Source organism: Solanum stenotomum, chromosome 8 (genome assembly GCF_019186545.1).
Source record: "Solanum stenotomum isolate F172 chromosome 8, ASM1918654v1, whole genome shotgun sequence".
NCBI lineage: Eukaryota > Viridiplantae > Streptophyta > Magnoliopsida > Solanales > Solanaceae > Solanum > Solanum stenotomum.
This window is the reverse complement of record NC_064289.1, coordinates 59,376,679-59,383,286: the sequence shown is the minus strand read 5'-3', so window position 1 is coordinate 59,383,286 and position 6,608 is coordinate 59,376,679. Positions and strand designations below refer to the sequence as shown.

At 35.2% G+C, this 6,608-nt stretch overlaps 1 pseudogene; it reads right to left on the bottom strand.

Annotated features, from left to right (window-relative positions):
* Window positions 1-4,589: 4,589 nt before the first annotated feature.
* LOC125873991 (protein TRANSPORT INHIBITOR RESPONSE 1-like) overlaps window positions 4,590-6,608 on the bottom strand; it is a 5,396-nt pseudogene continuing 3,377 nt past the window's right edge.

Below are 6,608 nucleotides of genomic sequence, written 5' to 3'. Positions count from 1 at the left end.
CCATGGAAATCTCTTATGTTGCCACATACATTCTGAAGAACCTCATATTGAGTCACTCCAGGAAACATCTTTTCAGCACGATGCTTGGATAGATGATAGAGATTCAAGAGGAGGAAGTCCAATTGCTCATCCATCATGGTGGCATCTGATTTAGAAGAACGATGATACAAGCTGATACAGTCATCCATATTACCGGCGAGGCTAGTAAGGGCATATTTACACCCGATGTCTTTGCCATCATCATCCAAAATTGGTTGAAGCAGATTCTCAATCTCTTGTCTTTTTCTAGTCATTATATCTTCAAACTGCTCCAAATCGGAATAAGAAAGCTGGATGTATAGACAAATAAATGCCAGCTCCAATTTTAGCTTTTCAACTTGATCTTTGTCAAGAGCTTTTTGATTTTCCTCATTCTCTAATCTCTCTAGGATATCCAGAACAACGGCAATGTCCTTGCAAAGAGCAGAAAATAACACCTGCCAAAATAACACATATCAAATTTTTAAAGCCACACATCTACAGTTCAATACTTTACAGTTCACTCTATCAAATAACATACCAATGAGTTGTTTGCTTCTTCATTATCTTTTCGTTTTTCCATGATTCTACTTTTCCTTTCCAAGTTCTCAAGACCTGATGCATAAAAGGTACATAAAACTTTATCTGGAGAAAGAAGATGAAATGACAAGAATAATCAACAATTTCACTATTTTCACACGAACTTAAGAGGAGGACTTAATTAGTGGAAGATGATAAAGGTACACTTGCGATTTGAATTGAAGAAAATGACTTGTAAAAATGGGGTTCATCCAGAAACGGGACCAACTGGTACCAAACCTTTCTATCTCCAATAGTGTATAGTAATATATTTTCATTAGTGAAGGGAATCTTTCATCATCTTAGAAAAAATCTAAAAGATCTGCTTCTATTCACTCTGCGCTCTCCAAACCCCTCCCTCTCACCCGGTAAGAATTCATCCGCACTGGATATTAATACCAAACTAATACAACTTATCATGGGTAAGTAATAATTTAATGAGGTGAAAGTATACATTAACTAACCACAATGAAGTGATAGTGTCGTGCATCTATTGATTTGTTGTAAATCGGTGGTGTGAGTAAGTATTTAGCCCTCTCTCTTTCTCCTGCATTTTGTTTACCTCTCTCTTTGTGCGATCCAACTAACCTACCAAAGTTCTTTCATTTTTCTTACATCACTTTTACTTTTCCATAATTTTACTTCAATAGAGATGAGAGTAGCAAATATTAGATGAGTTGACTAACCTTTTTAGTTGATGAAACTATATATCCTCTGCTTGCTTTGTTATTAGATGTATAGAGCTCAAAATTCTGGAAATAAACAGAGGAATAATTAAGACCAAATATGATGCATAGTATTATTCCAAAAAGTTAAGAAAGCAAAAGCATGATTGAATTACAATGGGGACTCACTTGTCTGCCACAAAGGAAAAAGATAAGAAAATTAATCAAACTTTCAATATTCTGCTCACTTTATATCACTTCCTCTGTTTTATTTTATTTGACACTATTTTGTTTGTTGGACATTCTAATAATTTCTTAGGTAAAGGTTCTTATATTGCATGTTTCAAAAAGCATAAAGAGGCAACCATGCTAGAAGCAAAATCCAATATGCTATAATTAATGGTCATTTGGTAGTTGTATAAAACAAGTTTTATCCATGTATTAGAGTCCGTATGACTTATACGACGTTTGGTAGGTGGAAAAGAAAAAAGTTATTCATGTATATAATTAATACAACGTTTGGTAGGTGGATAAGAAAAAAGTTATTCATGTATAAAATTAATATGTCGGTTGGATAGAATAACATACCTAATATTCATATTACAAGTTCATTTAGGATTGTGGAGATTAATGTTAGCTTGTGAATCTAGATGATGTTGTCCTACGATTTAATTGTAACATTGCATATCTTTTTTGGTATTATGTGAATTCAACAGTGGCAAATGCACCTCTGATTAAGAATGAAGGATTCTAAACACTCCAAATCTTTTGTGTCTACCGTGGCTGCATATTATTGACCTAATGACTATGGTGGGGATCATGTCACTACCCAAATTCCAAAGCTAGGACTAACACCTAGCAAGCCACAACCCGCTAGGAGAACCATTGCATTGAATCACCAACTCAAATTAAAGTCCGAATTCTCATTCATCCCACCACACCCGAGACCTCTTATGAAGAGACTTTAAGCATAATCATACTTTTTGACATATTTTTGTTGGACAGGTTGAAGTAATAGGTTGAAAGACGAATCAAATAGCTAGATCTAGATTTAGAATTTCCAAGATTATTAAAATATAATTCATCGACTTCTCAGGTCTTTCAAATACCTAAAGTGCTCAGTGTTGGATGGAATTCATCGACATCACCAAACGTACAAATATTGAGAGCTGGATGGAATCTGTTGAAAAAAAAAACAAGTGGTTGCCATTTTATATAACATTGAGTGTAGATCCATTTCCACTACAAGAATCAGAATATTGAACAGTATATTTGGTTTCTCTGCAGCAAAATTGTATAAGAACATGATCAAAAGAAGAGAAATTTTTTTCTGTTATATCTTTAGAGTCGTAATGAAAAATGAAATCCCTGGTAGAAACTTGAGACTTTGAAGATAGATCTTACCTTATCACAGTCTGAAGTTTAGCAATATGAATCTGTTGTTTGAGATATAAAGTTGAACAGTGACAAAGTGAGTAAGCTAAGTATGGGAGCAAAATGATTTTGTTAAGTTTAAAGGTCAACAATAGAAATAGCTGGATCTAGATCTTGGGAAGTTATACATATTTTTAATGTAAAGGCAATTCCAAGATTATTAATAATATACAATTCTGCTGCTTTGTCTGAATGCTTTTAGATGCTCATGGGTATGAAGAATGATATATTAAAATACAATTCATAGTCTTTTTTAATCAGTTATTTGCAGTCTCTTGTCTTGACCTGTAAATTGTAATCTAATACAAGCAGAGCCAATTGTTGAAAATGAAAGAAGAAAAAAAAAATGGTTGCAATTTTATAAAAGTTCATGTGTGACTTTCATCAAACACATTATAGACATTGGCAATTTTCACTAGAAAACACAACAACAACAAAGGTGAGAGTACATCTACTAAAGAGTGGTTACTTAGATGGTAAGTACCTTCTACATTCAATCTTAAAAAAAGGTGAGAGTTCATCGGAGAGGGTTAAAAAATAAAAAGCAACCCCTAAACAGTTCAGTTGAGACTTTTGTTGAACAGATTGTAGATATATTTTTGCCCTCCAATTTTTGATATGCATAAGTTGACACTTAAATTTGGATCATGTAGTACGCCACGTAGGATGCGGATTGACATATATGTGTCTACTTGTTTAATTTTATACAAATTTAAGCGTCTACTTGTATACATCAAAAGTTGAAAGTTAGAAGCAGAGTTGGAAGGAATCTAGCCAATTTTTATACAAGTATAATGTAGTAAAAGGATCACAAATAGTTCAGTTAGGACTTTGATATTTTTTCCATCATCAATTTGATTTACTTTTTCTCCAGAATATTGTAAAAAGTTGTTTTTGGGGCTGAAATTTGCTTATCTCAATATATGCTTGAATTATAACACTTATATGTAATGTACGAAGAACAATGTAATTTTCACTGGATTTTTTGGAGTTGTATTCTGACATCATATATGGACATGAATTGTTACAATTCTCCGCCCAAATTTAACTAGAATATTCCAAAATTCAGAAAACTCCAAATACTTGTTTTTCACTTGGAATCACTCACAAAAAATCAATATTTCCCTGTTGAGATCAAAAGTTATATTCATGTCCAAATACTTGTTTTTCACTTGGAATCACTCACAAAAAATCAATAGTTCTCATTTCTCAACCGCTTCATTGACCAACTAAGACACACCCTGAAGTTATATTCATGTCCAAATATCACTCCAATACTCAAATAACATTTTTCAACTTTCTCCCAAATACATCTTTTTTTTCAAATTTCAATATATTGTGCTTGTTTATTGCTAGAAAGTTCCAACAGATTGAATTCCAATTTCATAATGTAATTAGTCTTCAAAAAGAGTACATGACAACACTATTTTCATCAGAGGAGCAATTTGTTGGAGAAGAAGTACAGAGAAATCTGGAAACAATAAAAAAGAGAAGGAAAACTGCGACTTCTTTCAATTTATGATTAATTGGAAGTTACAAAATAACAAAATATGCCCACATGATATATAGGCTAAGTGATAAATAACTAATCCTAAAATATAGGTCCTATAACCCCACTAAAACACTATTTCAGCAACACTAGGAAACTACCTAACAGAATGCAGAAGACTAGTTCAACCAAACTATCCATGTCCTAATGTACGTGTTCCTACTTTGTTTTGAATCACTTTTCAACACAAATTGAACATGCTCATAATATTACCCATCAAAAAACATAATAGTATTTGTTACTACTAATCCCTCAGTCAAGGGCGAAATTGATGGTGTATGAGCTTCAAAAGCCTTCTCCAATAACCTTTAGCTCCCATCTTCCGTTGACTACAACCAGCACGCTAAAACTATGCAAGGGGATCGAGCAAAAAAGTGTGGAGAAAGATCAATGTAGAACTAATACCTGCAGTTTTTCCTATACAGGGGCCATGGAGCAATTCCCTGTTCTATATGACGTTGATTCTGATGAATCTCCGTCCACGGTCCAAACAAAATCAGGCATGTCGAACCTCCGTCCTGCCACTGTCCTGTATACGTAGAGTTTCTCGACAGGGCAACTTTCTAGCCTTGTATCCAGATGACCGCTCTCATCTTGCAGCTCACATGCTCCATAACTTACTGAACAAGAAGACATCCAAAGATATCGCATCGTCTCCAGCCTTGCAGCATTGACCAACAGAGCCTTGTCGTTGCCGAAGGGCAGTCTCTGGTTTCCACCTTAGAATGGGCCCCGATGTAATGAAACACATGATCCATAAGAAGGCCAGAAATGGAAAGTGGCTGCAATCCCTTGCAGTGATGGAGGATGGCCCCAAAACCAGCATTGAGCTTTTCAGGGGTTAGGTAATCAGAAGTTTGAGGCTTGAGTAAACACAAACGAAATTGGATCAAGTTAGGACGGTTCCTTGCAATAGCAACCAAGGCGGCATTTGTCATTTGGCAGCAGAAGTATAGAACCGAGTGGAGCCAGCTGAGATAGCAACAAGGCCTCTCTCCATCAAGGATACATCTGGTTCTTGCACATAAGGAAATTCCCTGATAAGGTAAGGTCCTTACAATAGTTGGCCATCTCCTCAAGACGGATATCTTCAACATAATCTATCACCTGCAGTCACAAGAAATACGTGAGTCTATGGTGGACCAGATGTATAAACGGAACCCAAAACTTGGAAACAACATAACTTCCGCAGAAACGAAGTCACAATTTAAATGGGAATCTAGCACCAATGGATGCATGATTTAACCTACAACAAAGTTGAGATAGCACATCCTTCATTCACAGAGGATTTTTAAAACCACTTACTGTTCCAAACAAGGCCAAACCTATTTGAACATCTTGATCATTAGATAGAGCAGCCTCTCAACTCCAAATGCTTATCGATGGTGATTCTTCGTGCACGTGCATTATGCATTCAAACTCATTGCACATGAATATCCCACTTCATGATCATTGCCTGAAGAGTTTTCACATGTTTGTGATGATGGTATTTCTTGAGAGATTTACAAAAACAGAGATATAAGATAACTTTCACATAGAACCTTTTGTTTTCTTTTCCATCATAGCAGAGAGTTGAACAATAGCAATACTTATTAACGTGATTCTTATTGACACTTCCAAAGCAACACAACAAAGGATAGAATAGCATTTCTCAGAACACTAACCATATGCATCAGGCTTCTACTATACTTCTACATTGATCTTGAAATCGCCCTCCGCATAGTATGTGCTTGTCACCTTAGAGTTGGAACCACCATCTGGTGACTGCTCAAACTTCACCTCATTAAGTTATTTTTTCGATTTCTACCAAAGCTCATCAATCCTATACTTAATGGACTTAAAGTTGCCACCTTCAGAAAAGAAGCCACGGTTAGAAGAATATTAGTGATTAAAATGAGAGTCTATCCAAAATTCAAAAAGAATTAACTAGGATGAAGAATGTTGTATAGAAGAACCTATTTGAACATCTTGATCATAACATACAGCAGCCTTCAACTCCAAATGTTTATCGATGGCTGATTCTTGGTGCACTTGAATTCCACCATGCTGCAACACAATTCAAACTCTTTGCTGCATTGGAATTTCTCAGTAACTTTATTACCTGAGAGTTTTCACATGTTTGTGATGATGGTATTGTTGGGTATGTAGCAAGAGTTAATGGGAAATTGAGGGAAGATGAAAGAGGAACTTGGAAAAAGTTGGGAACTTGAAAAGTTGAGAACTTGAAAAGTCCTCTTATGCTTTATTGAAAAGACATTGAAAAGACATTTGTCCCTCATCGGTGGTGGAAAGAAAAATAGGAGAGTTTAAATATAGAAACACTCCTATTAATTGTTAAAAGGGTTGGAAAGAGGGACCCCCCT